This window comes from Sinohyriopsis cumingii, chromosome 17 (genome assembly GCF_028554795.1).
Source record: "Sinohyriopsis cumingii isolate HCF-2022 chromosome 17, ASM2855479v2, whole genome shotgun sequence".
NCBI classification, from domain to species: domain Eukaryota; kingdom Metazoa; phylum Mollusca; class Bivalvia; order Unionida; family Unionidae; genus Sinohyriopsis; species Sinohyriopsis cumingii.
Window position 1 is genome coordinate 63,601,358 of NC_142977.1, and position 21,373 is coordinate 63,622,730.

The 21,373-nt window shown below is 34.9% G+C and overlaps 1 pseudogene across 1 annotated transcript; it reads right to left on the reverse strand.

Annotated features, from left to right (window-relative positions):
• Positions 1-1,031: 1,031 nt before the first annotated feature.
• LOC149779100 (uncharacterized) lies at positions 1,032-21,057 on the reverse strand (annotated as a pseudogene). The gene is made up of 7 exons (XR_016415331.1): positions 21,001-21,057; positions 19,729-19,839; positions 5,960-6,050; positions 5,385-5,474; positions 4,581-4,712; positions 3,844-3,996; positions 1,032-3,279 (listed from the first exon to the last, which is right to left on the reverse strand). The product of XR_016415331.1 is annotated as an uncharacterized LOC149779100 (transcript).
• Between the last annotated feature and the right edge of the window lie 316 nt (positions 21,058-21,373).

A 21,373-nucleotide genomic window follows, 5' to 3' on the forward strand; every position in this document is an offset into this window, starting at 1 on the left:
AACACATTGACAACATACACATAGCATGTGCCTCGTTTGGAACCTAAAATATAAAAGGATGGTTGTATTCACAGAGAGAGTGAATTGAGTAGGCGAATGGAAATAAAAACGATAAACGCAAACGAAATTAATTTACACCGTTCGGAGGTACTTACATTAAACTTCAATCTGAAAATACTAATTAACAACGTAGTTGTACAAACATCAGAAGGTCTCTCTGAGCAGGTCTGACCAAATCACGCTGTAAGACAGGAACTCATTCTCACTGACCGTGTGCCTTGCAATTCAAATAGTATGGAAACACTGGCAAGCGTTTTGCTTAATCCTGGAGTCGAAAAGGATATCGTGAGTTATGGAGGTACAAAAAAGGAAAGGACATTTATTTGCTGCGATGGACTTCCATATATAACCTGCAAACAAACCTGAAGGATGAAGTAGTAATATATATACTTGGTATTTGCAGGACGTTTTTAACGAACATCAATAATGGCTCCATTCGCATTAGTATAATCCAGAAATTAAAACAGGAATGTTTATTATGTTTTAAAACAGGAATGTTTTATTATCAACTTTATTATTTAGATTAGAACAGGGTGTGATAAAATAAACACATTTCATAAAATTATAACTAAATAAAGGAAATATATTACAGTAAAACGTATACTCAACTACTGCCGAGGAGTAGAACTTGTATTGTTTTGCAGTCCTTTAAATTTCTTTGGACATAACAGTTAGCGTATGCATAGACCGATTCTTGCTGCCTTGTTTACTGTTGGATATATGATACGTTAAACGCAAAATGACGAGAACTATTTGAACTAAGCTAGGTTTATCCAACACAGACAAGGTTTGTAGCTTTTTAAAGTCAATATTTTCTTTGAAAATCCGGACTTTTATTTGAAATTCCAAACATTATGTCAACGGAAGACAATCCACACGATAAATATTCATGACACGCATAACTTCAAAGTTATTATCACGCTTACCGTCATAAAAGCTGCATACATCTCAAACACAAGTGATACAAGTAGTCAGCGTAGAATCACTTTTCATGTTTATTTCTTGGTTAGTATTGTCAAATGCATAAATTGGACATGAGCTCGACGATTAGGTTTAAAAAAATAATTGTCTGCTGGCTTCAATCGCCTGAGTATTTTCCAATATTTTCTTCTTGCAGAATAATTATTGTAAATTTACCTCACATCCTGAACATCCGTCGAGCTGTCATCACCATCGATTAACGTCTACAAGTTCTGACATATTACCCGCGCACTGAAACACGCACACACAGACCATTATCTCAGAAAATAAAAAATATCATTTAGAAACATAAATTATAATATGCATTTGGCTGAGCACAATGACAACTGGGCGATATGGTCAGTTTGTTAAGCTTCTCCACTACTAGACCAGAATTTGGCTAAGGATAACACTTAATTTAACATGACTCACAGTTACTAAAATTATCACTAAACACAAATGTATCTTTACAGCATAGTCAGCTAATTTAAACATGAACTAGAACATTATTTACAGATTTATCTTCTCATCAAAGGCAAAGCTAGCTACATGTACATTACTACCCGAATCAACTATATTTGGCACCATATTAACTGCATCTCCGTTTACTCCGCCAGCTCTGTCTATGTTTGTCTCATAGTTTAAAGCTTATACCCGTCTGTGACCTAGAATAGCTCAGTTGGTTTTCCTGCATGTCCAAAAACATACATCGGAAAATGTTAAAGGGTTTTAACTGAGTTATGAACACACATCAAGATGGTTGCATTGAGCGCATTTTGATAGTTAGAACTTTGCTTACTAACTAATAATTGAATTACATACACAGAGGTACATTTTGATGCTTAGAACTTTACTTATTAAGCTTGTACATACATTTCAAACCTAGACTGCATATAGCGCACTTTGAATTTTTAGAATGTTACTTTGTGAGCCTATACTATGATTTCATGCATAGGGTTAATTTCTCGACTTTTAACGTTATATTCTAAATCTGATGTAGCATTTAATGCATATGGGTAGATGTCGATGCTTAGACCATTACTGAATAAGCATATACTTGCATTTCATGAATAAGGGTTCCAGTAATTAGTTAATCTACTTAGTCTATACTTGCAGTACATTCATACATATAACTTTGGATACATAGTACGTTACTCGAAAAGCCTAAATAACCTGCATTACATGCACATGTGTTCATTTGTTTGGTAAGAATTTACATGCTGAGCCTTTACCTGAATTTCATGGTAAGGGATGACGTTGATACATAGAACGTTACTTCCAAAGCCAATTCTAGCATTTCATTCATATGATTGCATTTTGATACATAGAACATTATTTGCGAAGCCTATTCTTTCATCTCAAACAACACCATTATCAGATTCTATGCATAGCATGCAATAATATAGTTGGTTATCCATGATATAATTAGAATATGCCATGAAAGATATAGCTCACGCTATTAAATAGAGTAAAACGGACGTATTAAGTTGCATAAAGGATTTTAAGCTTTTATAGCGTTTCGGTCTGCTTGAGAAACACTGTTTTAGTACAGGTAACGAAGAGACAGATTTCTATATTGATCATATACAGGCGTTTGATCGGAAGAATGTGCATGTTTAGCTGGCATGCCATATAACCTATAATAATGTGCATAGGATGAGTTAATATTAGTGCATAACAAAAGTAAAATAGCCATACCTCATCTGAACTAATAACTAATGTACCGGATTATATGAACAACGTAAGAAAATACATAAGAAAAGTAATAATTGTATTAATGACATGTAGCTATGATATTTGAGAGATATTCAAGCTCCAGAGACTGTCTGATGCTTTTCTCTATTCATCAAAATTACGTTTACTGAGAACATCACCCATTGTCAATACTTTAACAAAATACGACTGAACTATATGAAGCGTGTTTTTCTCCTTCTTCTCTAGAGCATGCTACTATAGACCTAACGAGGACATTTACATTGCAATCATAGAAAATATTTAAGCATTGTCCTAGATTCCGCACTCGTGGCTTGAAAAGACCGAGCAGCATTGATGGAATTATACACATAATTGATGGCGATAAGAAATTGATTATATGGTTCGCTTTCCACAGGTGTTAAACCTCAGAGGGTATCTCGATTGAGTACGTTATGGTTGTTCCTTTGGTGGTTTGATAACGTATGAATTTGTTCCAGGACTTATGAACTCCTTGCCCGTTATGTCTGTCAACACCGTGCATTTCTTGATCGCATCGTTAGGAACCTGTGGGAAAATATTGGTAATTAGCATCTGTACTTATGGATACTCGTCATTGTGATTAATCTTATTTTACGTCTCTGCTGCTATTACTAGTACAACTACTACTACCACTACTACTACTGCTACTATTAGTTCAGTTACTACTTCTACGGCTAATGTTGTCACTGCCATTACTAAAGTTCCTGTTTAAATTAAATGCTAGTTATACCACCTCCTTTGCTGCTACTACGTCTTTATTTCTACTACGACCATTCCTACGACTTCTACTATGGCTACTTTAGTTATTACTAAAATGTTTTGTCCACTAATTGTTAGCAATATGAGACAGTATGTGCCGAAACTTTGACATTTCCCTTCTAGAACAGTACCAGATAAGCATGTCTTTTATGAACTTTTTCTTGGGTACCTTATAGTTCGAACGTTGTAAAGATACAATATATTTCATTATGCCCGGTACTCATGTTTATTATATCTGTCTTTGTATTCTAATGTAGTGTAATTAGATAATATTCCTAAAGTCATCACCAGGACAGTTTTACAATTACCAATACAAATATAAGAACGCACCTTTTTAAGTGGCGTGTAAGACGGATGATGGTGTTTCTTCACTGGATTGTTGGTTGCTTTGTTGTAAGCAGAAAGGGAAACCCATCTTCTCAAATCGCTGTTGTTTGGTCCACTTGAGTGCAAAAATGTTGCAGTGGAAAAACACTGCGTCCCCTATAATAAATGGGTAATCAAACGTTGTTCAAATTTAAGACGTTATTATATTTGGCTTCACTTTGTCATTTCTAATCTCACAAAAGCAAATCAGGGCGGGTCGGCTGCTCCACTGTGTCTCTGGGCATGACACTTTATTTCACTTGCCGAGTTACGATTGTGAATATGTCCTAAGAAAAGCCAAACGTTGATGAAAATCTGACGAGAGATGTTGAAGTTATAAGATTTCAAATTATGCTTCTCAAATAGTTCAAGATCTATAGGTGATAGACGGACATCTTGAGAGATTACTTGAGCGAAGCGATGTGAAGCAAGGTATTCATTATACCCAATACAGCATTAGCATTAGTTCATGATTATCCCAACGAGGCTTTGCTTATCATCGGTGAATGTTTTACAGTAACTGGATTTTCGGTTTAGCAAGACGATGCAGTGCTATGTGTGTTTGGTCACTTTATGTTTATTAAAATTTGTTTTCTTTCGTTCTCAGCTGAGTATCAGTTTCAGGCAAAACCAGCTTAAATGGTTATTTTAAAGTTTTAGAGGTGAAGATAAGTCTAGTAAAATATGTAAAGTTGAATTACCAGGATCCATCTCTACGTATACGAGTGAGGTTTGTTGCTTGATGGTCTCTACTCTTTTCAGGTCTGCCTCTGCCAAAATGGTTCCAAATTTATGTTCAGTCAGTCCATACTTGTGCGATCCGGGTAGAATCTGTAACAAATCATGATTGATTATCAAAGCACATAGCAACAAATATACAATGTTTGACTTATTTATCAATCTTCCTCAGGAAAACGAACATACACAAAATTTAATCTGGTTTCAAAGTATCAGAGTGAAGTTACGTAATGCGGATGCATATCGCGTGTTATTACAACTTCATCCATGCAATTTCGTTTTACTTTTGGACGTCGATAGAGGGATCGAGCGTTCTATATGGATTACATGTTCTAAAAGCGCTGTTCATGAGCGAATATTCTGGTGAAGAGAACTCGAAGAAATATATTATTCATACCATGTGCTGGACAAATTTGTAGATACATTGAACTCTAAATGCAGGTACTTGTAATCAACAATATATTTTTGGGAAGTGTTAAGGGCGGGATTCACTAATAAATCCAAAAAATGATAAACTGGAACAAGAAAAGGGGAGTAAATGAGAGGTGCCAACAACTTTTAATGATTTTTAAGGTTTTTAGACTATCGAGGACTCTTTAAAAGAAATAGCTTATGCACGTTTACGGACCTTTTATTCTATAAATATGCTGCCAATATAGACACTAATGACTCTTAGTCTCAGTTTGAAACAAAAAGTCTTATAATTAGTATGGTTGGCAGCATACAGGTATTCTAATGAGTACCCTATTATATGTTAAGTTATTCCTCAAGGCAGCCGTTTATTTTCAAACATGGATCTACAGGTATAAAAACAGTCATCATGTCTTGACGTAGGCATCCATTGTGATACCAGTACCTGAAAAAGATGAAATGTTACATTGTTTAGTGTTGTTTTGTAGCTTTTCTCGACCTGTATTTGTTTCTGTTCATGATCTCGATGATGACTTAAAGTTGCACTGTCAAGTTATCTATCTTTGTAGAAATAAAATAAAAAATTACAAAATCAAAGGTCGCATGTCAGCCTTACCCTTAGCTTGCAGAAGTTTGTTTGGCTTCATAAAAATCAGATAAAACTTCTAAACTGTGCATTGAATATGAAAATAGAAATAAATATGTCCCGACAGGATCTAAAGAATGTACTTTCTTTCCTCAGTTTGATACTTTTCATCTAGACCATGCTTTATATTTGAGTTTTAAAGGTGATGCATCGGACTAAATGTTTCGGAAATTTTTATTTTTCCTTTTTGCCTCCCGGGACATTTGCGCTTTTAAAGCGATTGTATCTATTCACGAATTAAAGCTTATTTCATTCATTTACTCAAGAAAAATGGATCTCATCCACCATAGTCCTGATGTCACATGTGTCTTCCACCAGTTTTAGCTTCTTTCATCATAAGTTTGCTGTGATAATGATAGACTTCTCCGCCCATTAGCTAATAATAATAATAATAATAATAATAGTAATAATAATTACAATCATAGTATTATTATTATTATAATTATTATTATTATTATTATTATTTCATGCTAGTAGTCATCTAGTTTTTTAGTTTGGTGAGTTTTTTTTGTCGTTAATATACATGTATTACAAATCCCGAAACTTCAGAAGTATTTGTTTGCTGTGTACAACGTCACCTGAGGTTTTCTTTCGAAATACTGACTTCCGTTTACTCACTACTCTATGCACGAAGTGACTGCAGCGAGAAACCCGACAGCTTTGAGCTCCCTGGCCGTGGGTTCGACTATAACCAGGTTACCCATCCAGTAAATCCTGTCTCTATTACCACAATTGGTATGTATATTTAATTTAGATATGTCTTGACTCAATGAATGTTTTTTGCTTATCACTTTCAGATAATAAACTTCCTCTCAAGTGATAACGCAGGTAGTGGAGCAAATAGTGCGCTCACATTATATGTTGTTTCTTTCTCATCAGATATTTTATTTTAATTATTGCTCTCTGAAATGGAAGATATCATTGATTTGTGATATTCATATCAAAGTACATTTCACGTGGCAGGGCATCTGTTATTCATGATCGTATCAGCAGTATTAAGCTTGTCTTAAAGGTCTTTAGGTGATGGGCAAACACTATGGTTATGAGGGGTGTCCGTTAGAAACGTTTGTACTTAAAGAAGAGGGATATTAAAAGGGAAATGTTACAAATATAGAGACAGTCAGAGCAGGAAGAAGAAAATAAGAAAAGTAAATTGAGAAAAGAAAGACAGCAAATGACAAGTTAAAGATAAAACACGAAGCAAGGAGGATATACATAAGAAAGTAGACAGAGAAAGAAAAGATAAACGTGATAAGCAGGCAAAGAGGTAACGAATATGGAGGGAGAGGAAGGAACGATAGAAGCCGCAGAGTTTGGAGACATCAATATGGATAGGGAGCATGAAACATTAAAATATTAAAAGATACAAAATTAAGTTAAAAATATTCTAACTCAAGCAAGTTAAGATGCCCACAATAGACCATGCTTGAGTACGATAACGATAATATAGATAGTCATTTGCACAGATTTCAATAAAATGTCAATGTCCAGAAGCAAAATGGTGATTCGTCGCTGCATCTCAGCGGGTTAATAATGGAGAATACGATCGATGTGTATTCGCTTTTACGTTCGGACGACGCGCTAAGATAAGCTCTTTTTGAAAGATATGAGTTAACTGAGAAAGGTTTCCTCAATAAGTGTAAGTAAAGTAAACTCGAGAAAAAGACAAAACAAAACATTCATTGATGTGACAGTCATTTGACATAGAGTCGAATTGTTGACCCGTTATGGTAAGGAGCGATACGTGTTTCTGATGGAAATATCCTTTACGGATATATTATAAACGGTTACATAGGCATAACATTTTGCTGGAGTTCTGGAAGGTATCCAAGATGTGGTATCGACAGAAAGATTTGGTGCTCTACCTAAAATAAGATACCATAATAATACAAGAAGACTGGTGCCACAATGTACATAGATAGACCACATATCGCTCATTTGACTGAAACGAAAGGAGCTTGTCAAAAGAGCAGCCGTGGCTACGGAATGTAGTGGGCGACAAAGCTTGATGATTTTGCTAATTACGCGAGTACGGTATCGGCCGAGAATGTGAGGGTAACGGCCGCTAGTGCTACCGCTAACGGCCTAGAAGTTAGGTTCCTAAGCGACACAGGGACTAAACGCGTCACGGAAAAGCTGCATCTCGTTAGTGCTAAACAAACGTTTGGTTGGAAAACACTGTGAAAGTTTTTAGATCAGACCATTTCTGTCGCTTGAATAGACACTGAAACGATGCGAACCGTGAAAGCGCTTTGTATGAACAACCCAATATATGAACTAGCAACTGGAAATCTCGATCTGCACAAACTCCCATCTACATCGAAATTAATAGTGAAATCACTGAATCGTAAATTGAAAGTTCCAGAAAGAGTGGCCTAGATCTGACGCGATAAGTTTATGGGCAATTGCATGACACGTCTTTGAGGGTCACTACGGAGAAAAAATGTCCGGTTCGGGCAGAATTGTAAAGGTGGGTAAGTTCTAAATTCGTACGCACGAAAGGATTTATACATAATGAATTTAATACAGTGGGTGGTGGAGAGTTTTTTTTCTGGCTATCCCACAGAAATTCCAGACCAATTTAAACCGAGTCGTACACGAGTCCATTATGGTGGGCCACTTAGGCATTAAAGCAACAACCGACAGTGTGTTAACCGAATTGTATTGGTCTGCGTCAGTGTGCGACGTTTGTCATAAGATGCTGTCGAATGGTAAAATGATCTGAATATAATTATCCCTGTTAAAAGTGCGGCCGTTATATTGTGGAATCCATGTTTCCTATTACTGATCGTAAAAACCGGCACAACCTAACACTCACAGATTTCGCAACATGATACACTGAACATATAGCCCTACCTTCAACTGAAACCCATGGTATGGCCAAGACAATTATTTATATGTTCATCAGGATAGGGAGGTCTGGGGAGGTAATCACTAATTGTGGAGCCCAATTTACTTTGGAAGTTATAGCACAAATTAGTAGCAAAAATATCAGGACCATTAATAACTAAACGCTACCAAATAATTATTAATCTGCAGGAGACAATCATTTGGGTAGTACATTGTTAGACTTGGGGTGATTGAACTCGAAAACATTCCGAATTCGTCCCACGTATAACTTGTGAAGCAAAACCGATTCCAGATATGGAGGGATTGTTTTAAAACTTGCCAGGAAACCAATATATGTCGAAGATAGATCTAGGAAACCAATATATGTCGAAGTTAGATCTCATTAAAGGACATCAAGAGGTAGGAATAACAGATAATGCTTGCGCAATAATGGCATTCGCGACCGCTAAGGATCAGATTAATCGCATGCCTCTCTGTGTGTTCAATGTCGGTGTTTCGTACGTTTGTCTTTTGCAACAATCATGAAATGAGATTTAGAACGTCGATAGTTTAGTTAGCAATATTTTTATACACGCATACCTGGGAAGATAATGCCATATTTAGCCTGTTCAACATATGCCACAAGATGAAACTCACAACAAGACATACCGAGTCTAGTGTTGCATATTTTAAAATGGAACGTTTAGGACTCGTAGCTAGAAGGTCAAAGAAATTTAAATCTCACCCTTACAAAATTGTGAGATCAGAACATTTCCATGACTAGAAATCAAGAAATAGATTTGATCCTTTCTTGGTTTGATGGGGCTTTGTAGGAAGTTTGTTGAAAATTTTGTCGCTATCGCACGTCCGTTGACGTAAGCATATTGGATGTTGCAGCCCAATATCGTTTCGTGGGCTTCATGCCAGACTTGACCTTTTAAACGTTTATCAGTGCACCAATCCTAAAACTTTCAGAGCTAAATAAATGCGACAGAGGGGTAGAAGACATGCTTCGTTAGCCAGATGGGGTAATGTTATCTATTTCTTACGATATTATGAAATTCTGTCTTGGGAGCAGAACTACGCCTTGGTCAAAAATTAATTCTTGGCACTGGTTTATAGAATATGGAAAGTTTACACGTACATTTTTGGAAGGAAATTTGTCCCTATAAAGGACCATCAGACACACTTGCATTTAAACAAAGCGAAAGTGAACACACGACAAACTGAAGCAATTCACCCTGTTTTTCATTATTAAAATTTAAATTGAGATGATAGATCAGGTTTACTGTTTTCAGTGTCCATTCGGTGACAATTGTATTATGAAAGCAAACCAGAATATCAAGATCCAGTGTTCACACAGTACTTTACTCAGGCCTGGCACTGGTTTGTGCGGGGTCCAATGCAGCATGCAGAGCCCCAAGCAACAAATTGCATTGTGGAGTTGATTTCCAAGCTGCACGGGTCCCAAGGCGGTTGCCTCGTTCGCCTTGCCCTAAGGCCGGGCCTGACTCTACTTGGGTGGACTCTCAAATTCAAAGTATTTCCAAGCTAAATCTTGCATAGTATTGCATTGTTGATATAAGCAACGAAAACGATCTTTAAATTAATACGTATGCAAGCATGAACATGTTGCACCTTAATATGTTTGCTCTAAATAACTATCTAAAATGTTGAATTAGCGTTCACGCTTTAAAGGTGAAGATATGTGTGAATAAAGGTCAGTGTAGTTTAATTATTTGTGAACAAAATACACCAAGTGGGGCTTTTCACAAACTAGGCACAGTTCTGTTGGTGTGTCTGATGAAGCTCATTGATTATACATTTAAACAGTTTACATTTATGTTTTCCTGGGGATAACATATATCTTCTGGCATAATTAGTATTTGCAAGTCAATATATGCATTGTAGCATTTTATCTACATGGTTCAATCAGTTAAATTAAATCAACTTAGAAACATATATATACATGACATTGTTCTAGAATTTGCCACAGCCAATGTGATGATATTCAAAGTCACGTTCTGTATTACCGATACTTTGTATAGTTTCTATACTTTCCTTCCGACACAATTTAAACTTATTCTTTGTGTACAATCATGAATATTTTTCGTCATGGAACGTTTTACATTCATGGAAAAAGTATTGCAATAATTCGAAATAAAAATAACAATAAAGAGCATAAGACAAAAATAAACTGCGGCCCGATGAAAGGTGAAAACACTCACTTAATGAGTAGCGTTGCTTTTGTAAACCGTCAAGTGACGCAATTGCCTTCGTAATAAGCTCAAGTTCGTCCTTATCTAACAGACCCCTGTTAACAATTAATTATCAAGAATCAATAACTGTCATGACTTTCTGACAATGTTGGGTTCAGTGGTATTAATTATATAATATGTACTATTCACCGCAACAAATAAGTGTTTTTTCAAATGTGTAGCGAAATTTAAAACCTACATAATGTAGTGTAATTATGCACATGGAAGTTTCTTGGACTGAAATATTTTAGACGATTTTGATTTAAAAATCAGAATCATAAAGAAACAAATATCGAGGATTCTGTTTGAATATTTCAGAAGTACCATACATGAAGACCCCATATCAGTTGTTGGTAGAGAACATCGTTACGAATGATTGATAAAAAGAAATAGCAAGAAGAAACAGAAGGGAGGACAAATAAAAGGATAAATAAATCCAATAAAACTTAAAACAGAAGATATAAGTGAGTGCGATTTTAAAGACATTTTTATGTTTGTGATGATAGTCGAGAAATTTCAATGTGACAGAAATTATATCAAAGTTCTGTACAAATCAGATATACAGTCCTGTTCCAGAAAGAGAAACAAAAAGCAAGATTACACAAAATAAGGTAAATACTGATCTAAAGGAAACAAATACTTGTAAAATGTACGTTATACATGACAAAACCAGCAGGTAGACAAATTACAAACCACATCTATCTACTCTTTGCAAAGGCTATCTAGTTTTATTTTGCAAGAGGACATACTATGCATAAGTACTTATATAAAGTCGTCACGTATCGTTAATAGTGCGAATTAAATTTGTGATGCATTCATAACATGCTTATTCTTTCCTTAGTCGGCTTGCATTATGAGCAGGCCTACGATTACAACTTATATCCGATAAGAAAGATTTACCTCACGACGATGTATCCATATTCGTCGAATGTCTGTTTAATTGCTGGTGTCACGGTGAAATCGTCATTGAATCTGAATTCTTAAGCAGGAAAACACAAACATTAGTGGCGGTAGTAGTGGTAGTATTAATAGTATTAGCTGCAGTAGTAGTGTTAGTGGTGGTAGTAGTACTAGTAGTAGTAATAGTAGGATGAGCAGTAGTAGAAGTAGTTTAAGTGAGGGGTTTTTAGAAGAATAATACGAAAGGGATACATTTATCATTATCACAATACTCAGTGATGATAGTGATGTGATTCAATCAATCAGCACTTGTCTTGTTCCCAAAATGCGTGTACCGACAGCGTTGCGCAGGCACCCGTCAGTCAAATACGGTCTTTACGAGTGTCGACGAAAAGCAAAGTCTCGTTAGGAATGACCAAAATCCTTGATGAAAAACCCGTTGTATTTTCTTTGATCAATCGCTGTATAAAATGTATAGATGGAGATGCCATTAATACCCGGAACCGTCTAAACAATGTATATGAACACACCCATATTTGACTTAAAGATTGCAAATCTAGAAGGCTGTAGACTCCCATCTATAACAGAGGTTTGGTTTCCTCATTATTTAATAGTTATAAACTAGGTATCAGGTGTACAGAGAAAAAAATCTGCTCCGCTAATTGAAAGTTCGAACGCCGTGACCGATGTCAAACGCGATGAATGTATATGAGGACAAAGGCATAATATGTCTTTGAAAATTACTTCCGGTACATTGAAGCATTGTAAATGCGGAGAGTCAGTTCCATATTCATGCTCTAGAGGAAATATGTATAAAAGTGTTGGGGTGCCTGAAGTGATTCTCACGGATTGTAGGACTCTATTTACCTCAAAATTTATTGTATAAATTAGTAGTTTGTTATCAATTAATCTGTTGCGATGCACGCATTTTCACAACATGTGTAATGGATTTGTACATACATTAAAGAACTATTAAACACAATGATAAGTCGAATTTCCTCCCAGAGACTGCGAGCAAGGCATGCATATTTCAAAACAATTTGTTTTACGTATCGCGAGGTACAAGACGATGGGCGGAGGGTGTCAAAATAGTCCAATGCGGATTGTAAGCCAACTTTAGTCGGGTAAGATCCCAAGTTAATACGTCATCAGATTGCGCAAGATGTCACGTGTCATGTATGTACGTGCAAGGGGACAAACAAGGAGATCGCAAACTCGGGAATCAATTAATCAAAGTATTACAACTGATGAACGCGCTGAAGGAAAATCGACTACTTCTTGTGACGAAACAAATATGTATCCTATTACACTCGACATGAACGCATCATACTATTTGGTAAAGTGTTCATAATTGATTGATAATGCATGAAATAGGCATCAGAACCAACCCGAACTAAACCTTTAATACTCGTATACAACCAACTTGGGATGATTTAACTTCCATCAGATGAGTACAATCACCGTTTTTCGTGAGGAAATGATTCCAGACATGGAGGGTTTCTTTAAACAGCTGGCTTTGAACCAGTATGTTTCGAAGTTAGACCTTAAACAAAGGTTATTCGCAGGATCACATCGCATATAATATGCGCAAGTTAACGGGACTATCGACCCCGAACAATATTTACAAATCGTTGAAAGGCACGTGGAGCCAAATCTATTTCGTTCGTGTACTCATGGGAAGAGTATGTAGATGTATTAATTAACTTTTTCAGTAGACTCCTCCAGATCAGTCTCAGAACAAGACCCACCAATTGCAGTATAGCGTTTTAAAACTTATAATGCTTAGGCAATCTCGTAAGATGGTCCAAGAAGTTGAAGCAGAACCAGGACAACGTTAAACAGTTCAGAGTAGACCCTTGGCCCGAAATCAATAAACAGAGTTGATCATTTCTCGGTCTGATACGGATTAACAGGAACGCCTTTCCAAATGTAGTCTCTATATCAAATCCGTAGACGGACTGCGGAAGAAAATGGCAGACAAATATAGATTTGTGGGGTTCATGCCATGATATAGCTTTAACAACTTTTACGGAAAAGGCGAACAGTTGATCAGTCCTAATGTTGCCAGCGCTAACAACATCATTTTTATTAAGAACTAATGCATTCGAGATGGGGTTAGGGGAGGTTTTGCTATAGTAGCAAGAGGTAGTAAAGTTATCCGTTTCATGACAGTAGGAATTTACTGCGTAGGAAACAAAACTACGCCATGGTCGAAATGAAGTATTTGGGCTATGGTATTGGGAATAGCGAAAGTTCTGACATACTTTTATTTTGCTTCAGAAATAGTCCTAGTTCATTGTGTATTTAAACGAAACAAATGTCTCCAAAGTAACAATGCGTATCGAATTTACAGCCGTAACATTTTCTGATTGCATATCTTTGTTTTACGTTGGTGACATGGTATTGTAAATTATAAGTTTCAGTGGTTAGATTCAGCTCACATTCCGCAATGTTTCTAAAGTGTTTCCACATATGTGAAACAAATGTTTATCTGCGCGTCCAAAGTTATACGATTGTGTTTAGTAACAACCATAGTTATTTCGATCTTCTGTGCTCAGTTCACCCACTGATGTATGCGCTAAGTTCCTGCAGTGAGAAGCCTGATTGCATCAAGTGCCATTGTTTTGGATTTGACCATAATCACGATACTTACAGAGTCATTTTTCGTGTGTTATCACAATGCAGACGAGGTTTCTCAGCTCGCTGTTCATTTTAAGTTTTGGGGTTGTTTCCTGCTGATTCGTAAAACGTTTGTGAGTTTCGCGTAATAAATGTACTGCAGTTGAATTGTACCGTGGCATGGTATACGGTGTTGGTTTATTCTCTATTAGGGTCCAAATAATTTCTACAAGCTGGTCTACAGGATTGGGGATACTTTCAAAAGATCATTTGGCACACTGGAAGGACCTTGCCATGTGTTCTCGCTCTTTGAACATTCAACGGCACCAGTGGAACAGGAAACACACTACCTTTCTCGACTGGAAGATAAGACATGTGTTCCATTTTTTAAATCAATAATGCAATACCATTATATAGTTCAGTATCGCTGGAAATGATTGCACTTTAATGATAAAAACATTTCACTGTCAAGATTTATTTATCAAGTACGTACATTGCTCATCTATGGTGATATAGCCATATATCAGTCATATTCGTTTATAAATGATATACATTGATCATTCATTATGATAGGTTCATATCTTTGTCAAGTTTGTTTATAGGTTCCATATATTAAGTTTTGTTTGATTTCTCGTTTAATTCTCTGATTACTTATATTTAGGACCGACATTGTTACGGTGAACTGATTGCTAATAATTATGTGGAATCCGTTGTTGTTATGTGCACGAGTATGGTGTCAGATTAATTCATAGTTGAATTACATTATACATAGATCATTGTGTACAATGTCTTCCCTATTCCGGTTTCATCCAGTTACAATGTAGGTACTTATTTCGCAATTACAAATATTCATATATGAAAGCAATATTGTAATTTAGTAAACGTAAATCAAAGAAACGTTATTCACACAAAACATTCAATCATAACAACACGATATTTTCATATCGAAAACAGTAACTGATTACTTTCCCCCTTCTCGAAATATTCAGCTATGCCAAACGTTTGAGTAAAAATATTTTGCATCTGCTATGCGGTTGTTTCAAATAAGTTAGGATTTCAGGACAACTTGTCTTTGCTCATTAACTTGTTTTGCGCCATCTAAGAAATAGTATCCTTTGTGGTATGAAAAATATGTAATGTATGGTCATTCTCAAAAAAGGTCAAAATCTTATTCCTGATTTTTTTGGATAATGAAACCACACAAAGTTCATCAATGTAAGCTTTATTTCATCACTTAACCATTAAAATGTGTAAAACAAACAATGAACACCAACTTTGAATTAAAACAAAATATTAAAATTGAAAATATAGCTCCTTGCTACTAGTAAATGTCCCTTGTGTTACAAATGCAATATAAGAATTATTTCTCCGAATTATCTTTAATATTAACGATGTAATCAGCTTAACATCCGTGATATATGAAAATTACTCAACTAATCCAAGATATTTTTTCTTATCTGTTTTTATCTTTTCTTTTCTTAGATTTATAAAATGACCTAGTAAAAAGGTAAAATCTAACTCACATATTTTTGATTATAATTCCAAAAGAATTTACTTATTTCTTATTTTTATCCTATATGTTAGCAAGTGTCTAATGTCGAATCTTGAACAACTGGAATGGCAAAGTAATTTTTAACTGGTTAATATTTGACATGTAACACAAGGGACAATAATGTAACATAAATGACTCAAATGATAACACAAGTGATATTCAAACATTAAACAAATGTAACATCTATTTTTTTTTCAAGAATATTCATTGTTATTGTTTGATGTAAATCATAAAGTCCAAAATATTCATCTATGATTGAATGAACACAGTTTACTGGTCCTTGATTTTTGATTTACTGATTTTGGTAACACAAGGGAATAAAAAGTAACACAAAGGAAAGTTTTGTACTTCTCTCCTCCGTTATAAAAATATTTGTTGGATGTTGTGAAGATTAAACCTCAACATATTCGATTATTAATTGAAAAAGAAATTTCTAATGAAGTCACTTTCAATTCATCGTGTATAGATGGTAAAATTGAGGAAAATTCACAATACAAATTAAATAATCATGTCATTTTTTCAATTTTTGTAAAGCTAAGGCCCACAGTTCACTATCAACACAGTACTTTTGTCCAACAAGCTTGGGGTCGGGAATAGTTCCAATAACATTCTCCATATCATACCAACACTCATCTCTAACAGCAAGTGGCCAATAAAAGGAGGAATTCTCCAAACTTCTTCCAACCCTGTGCATACAGCTGACATATATTTCAGCTTCATCACAGTCTGTTACTATTCCAGGATATGGTTTATTGTCATAACTCACTAATACAAACTTTCCCAATAAATCTTGAGGACTTAAATCAGAAATATCAAAATGACTCCTGATGTTCTCGGTACTTTCATTGAGTTCAGACTTACTTTCAATGTTCTCTGATTCATGATGATTTGTTTCTGAATCGTTAGCTTTTGTCTCTTGTTTGTCCTCTGTTTCTGGCATAACGTTCTGAATTTCAATATCTTTCACTGATTCATCTACAGAAATCTTTGTATTTGGTCGATCCATCGGCAACATTGTGACAAAATTATTAGGAATCCAATTATGTTTTGACATGTCTTGTCTTGTTGTTGTCCACATTATGTAACTCGTTTGAGTAGATCTTTCTTCCCTTGGTTTAACCAATCGGTGTAGATCCTTTCTTACATTTGGGTTTCCTAATAAAGGATAGACGGAAAATATTCTGCGACAAAGAACACTCGATAGTGCAAATATTTGCCATATACCCATATAGGATTTGTTCTTGCAGATTTTCATGATTTCCTTTTCATAGATCCGTTCGATTTGTCCATCAGAGAGTGCTTCATCTGAATATTCGTCAGAATAGAAGGCATATGTTTTTGCAAGAGAATCATTCATTGGATCGTCAGTTCCTTGTTCTAAGAACGTATCTTGTAAATTGTGTCGGTTAAAATTTGCCTCTGTTTTTTAACACCCTTTTTCGTAACTGTTTCCTTTATTCCAGGAGTGAGTTTACAATTATCGTCCCTTTCAAAGAAATTCCAAATCTTCGTTCTTAATCTGTATGACACTGAACCCTTCTTAAGACGGTCATTACTTGTTTGAATTTGAAACTCTGTTCTTGCTCTATTTAATAATTTGTACTTCTTTAATAGTCTACCTCTTATTATCTCTGATAAGTACTTCTTCTGTTTGTTCTTAGAGCGTCTATACTTGTCCTTAAGATCTTCATTCAGGGAAAAGTGAAATAAGAGGTTTTTTGTAGCCTTGCTCTTCATTTCTCGTCTTTCTTTTCGAGTCATGCTGCCTTGCTCTGTGTTCCAGTTTCTCAACAATTTCTTTGTCTTTGACCTTGGTGTATCTGGAACAGATTCTTTTCCTTGTGACTTCTTAGCTCTTTAAAGTCGGACATAAAGTTTATGTGTAAGTCTTTTCTGAGCTTCGAGCTTCTCTTTCAACTTTAAGTTGTCTCGATAGCATTTTGCCATTAGTCTTTTCTTTCTACGAGTGTTTTGATGCCCCATTGGTTGAGCTGTTTCTCTAGGTGATGAAGGAGGCGTAAGAATTTCATTATCTTCCTTCTTCCTCTTACGCTGAGTTGTTTTCCTTTTTCTCCATTCCTTTCTCTGCTTTCTTTGTTCTCGGGGAGTCATATTTCCTATAAGTTTTAATTTGCCGACTCCAAGATCTTGTTGGTATTTTGCCCTGCATTTTGCTTTGTGTTCCTCTCTTCTTAACGGATCGGCATCTCTTTTTAGTCGATAACGACGTTGTTTTTCTGCATTTGTTAAGGCCATTATGATTCTACTTTACATTCTAAAAAATAAAAGAACCAATGGTTCATTATCATCAAATAAAAGTATATTAAAGCTTTTTTTGTCCATTCCCTTATTTTTAGATTTTTGGGTAAACAAGAGAATCACATAAAAAGATAAAAAGGCATAAAAAGTTTCGTTTTTATTCTTTGTGGTTATATTAATGGTAGCAACAAGATAAGACAGTAATGAGTATGTTAACGAATGACAAAATATCTTTACGATGGACAACCATCAATTATATATTGTTTTTTCCACTGCTGTTTTGTAGTGCTATCAAATAATTAAGCTTGGTATTTTTTTAGTCACTTGTGTTACTAAGGATGTGGTTAATAATATTTATTTCTACTGAAAAGTAAACTCATTTTATGCAAGTATTTCGATGTTATATTCTAATATTTTCTGTTATTTTTGCTATAAAGAATGATGTAACTTTTCCTAAATTTATTCCTTGTACAAAATGTATGCTTGAACTTTTGAAAAAAAATATATAGTTTATGTCCCTTGTGTTACCGTATTTGTCACTTGTGTTACTAAATTCTATTTGACAGTTTTGGTTCATTTAAATTTGTGATCCAGTGATTTATCATTGAATGCAAACAGGTAAATAAGCGTTTACTTATGATCAAATCATAATTTTGTTATTCATAAAATGCTATGCCGTGAAAGACAATAATTTTGTCACTATTGTTATTAAATCAGTCCCTTATGTTACATTTTTTACAGTAACACAAGGGACAGTAACACAAGGGACATATTTACCTGTGTTTCTCATTTATTTCACAATATATGCACCCTAGCAGAATGATTCAACAATATTTTTAACCATGGTGTGATATACAAATGCTACACACAAATTTATTATAAAATCAATATATTTACTGTTTATATATGGAGTAACAATGTGGACAGAAATAAAAGTTACGGCATTACCATACATACCTTTAATCTTAATAAAAACGTCCTTGCTGCATCATATCGTCTGCTCCATTACCAATAATTCCAAAGAGGAAGTTCTACTTGAGGGAGAAACTATTTATGAAATTATTTCATAAGAAAGACAACTCTTACTCAGATAATGATATATTGAGTGACACAAGGGACACGGCGAAATGCACTTTGAATTTATTGGAAATTCCTGTAAGTTTCACAATCTTTTGATGTAAATAAGACTGATATTTATGAAGAAACAATGTGATACAATAATAACCTGAAGGTTTAGGGAAAAAACTTTAATATATGTGATATAAATTAACACAAATTGATTGTGTTACGGCGAAATCACATCAAGATTTTACAAAATTCAATGAACCAAGGGGCAAACGCTGAAAAATTCAGACAAGGAATGAACCATTTTCTATTAAAATTTATTTTTGTAATAACTTAAATTGACATTGCAAGCTAAGAAGGGTGGAATTAAATCAAAATTGGTTTAAATATACCAGAAATCACACAATTATCAATATTTTTTGAGAATGACAACCTGAACTATTAGAGAAGAAGGATAACTGACTCGAAAAAGTAAAGTTTTAATTGAGAAACGCTCCATTTTAATGCAGTGCGAAATTACGTTGCCATCCTTCTTTATTCTTGTCTCACAAGTGTAAACCACTTACATATACCTGCTCACTTGTACCCGCCACCTTTTCTGATCTTTCCAACACACCAGTGATGTCATTTCCTGGATGGTTCCATATGCCTAGGCCGAGAGGGCGCCCGTCTGGATCATCAAGCTGATGACGGTTTTAGGGATGGTATTTAGAAGCACAGAGACGGAGTATAAGACGAATACATTTCCGCATTCAAGATTGAATTGATGTAATTACTGACTTCTGCTTCTTGCTACCACTGAGTGGCAATTGTTTGTATTGTTTCTTATAAACTTACCACACAAATAAACTTTCGATAAAATTAAAGTGGTCTTTAAATGAATAAGTTTCAATTCTGAACATGCTGAATGTTAATTAGTTTGCTTAAATAACTGTTATAAGGTCGTATTACAGTGTACGATCTCAAGTGGTGACGATTAGTAAATAGGGTCCAGTATATTTCAGGTATTTGTCAACGAAACGTGAGAATTGGAATTTTCATGAACTGTTCACAATTCTGTGGATACGTTTTATATAGGTTGTTTAATTGACATTGAAACAGTTGCCATTTTTTTTAAAGCTAATATATATTGTTGCGCACGATAACCACATGTAAGGAGATATAAGACTATGAATTTTTGCCTGATAATGATTCAGTTAGTTTGATTAAAGCAACGTAATCACATATACAAATGACACTCTACTGGAATTTCCACAGCTAATAGGTGAATATTCAAAACTCACATTGTTGCCTATGGAACGTATAGATTATAAACATTCTTTGTGACACAAGTTTAAACGATTGTTTCAAATCGTACATATATTTCGTCATGAAATTATTCACAATTACGGAAAAAACATTAAAAAATTCTAAGGAAGTCTAACAATAAAGAGCGTAAGGCATAAATAAAGCAATGTCTTCACATAATACCCCACTTACAGAGTAGCGATGTTTAAGCACACCGTCTGGTGACGAAATTGCTTTGTTAATAAGCTCAAGTTCTTTCTTATCCAACAGACCCCTGTTAATAATTAATAATCAAAACTCAGTTATTTTCACGGCTTAAAATAAGTAGCTGAGTAGCATTCATTACATAATATACACTCTTCATCCAAAATCACACGTGTTTATTAACGTCTCATCATTTGCGTAATAAAATTAAAAACGTATATAATCTAACACAATTATACAAGCATACCCTTCTTTTACTGAACTATATGAGACGAAGTTTCTAAATCATAAATCTATCAGATATCGATGATTTTGTTTAAACACATTTTTAAATGTTTCATACCTTATATTACTATTAAGAGGTTGATACAAGCCCTTGCCATTCGGAAAGCTTGAGTCACCTGTGCCATGGTTACAATGAAATTTTAAATGAATTAAATGCAAAAATAAGTCCTTATAATTTCCGATGTAAAGATGTAAAACCTAAATAAGTACACAATGAGTGTATTTAAGAAATATAAGATAAGTAGGACCCTGGCCATAACCTAATATGGAAAGCTAATATTAGTGTGGTTTCATGGAATCGATGGTTGCCGAAACAAACATACCTATAGAGGGGAGCTAATATTCTTCTTCTGTTAGTTTGTTCACATATTTGTTTCTGTAGCCGTGATTGCTCGAATAAAACCTGGATTAACGGAGTTGACGTAAAACTATGAACAAAGA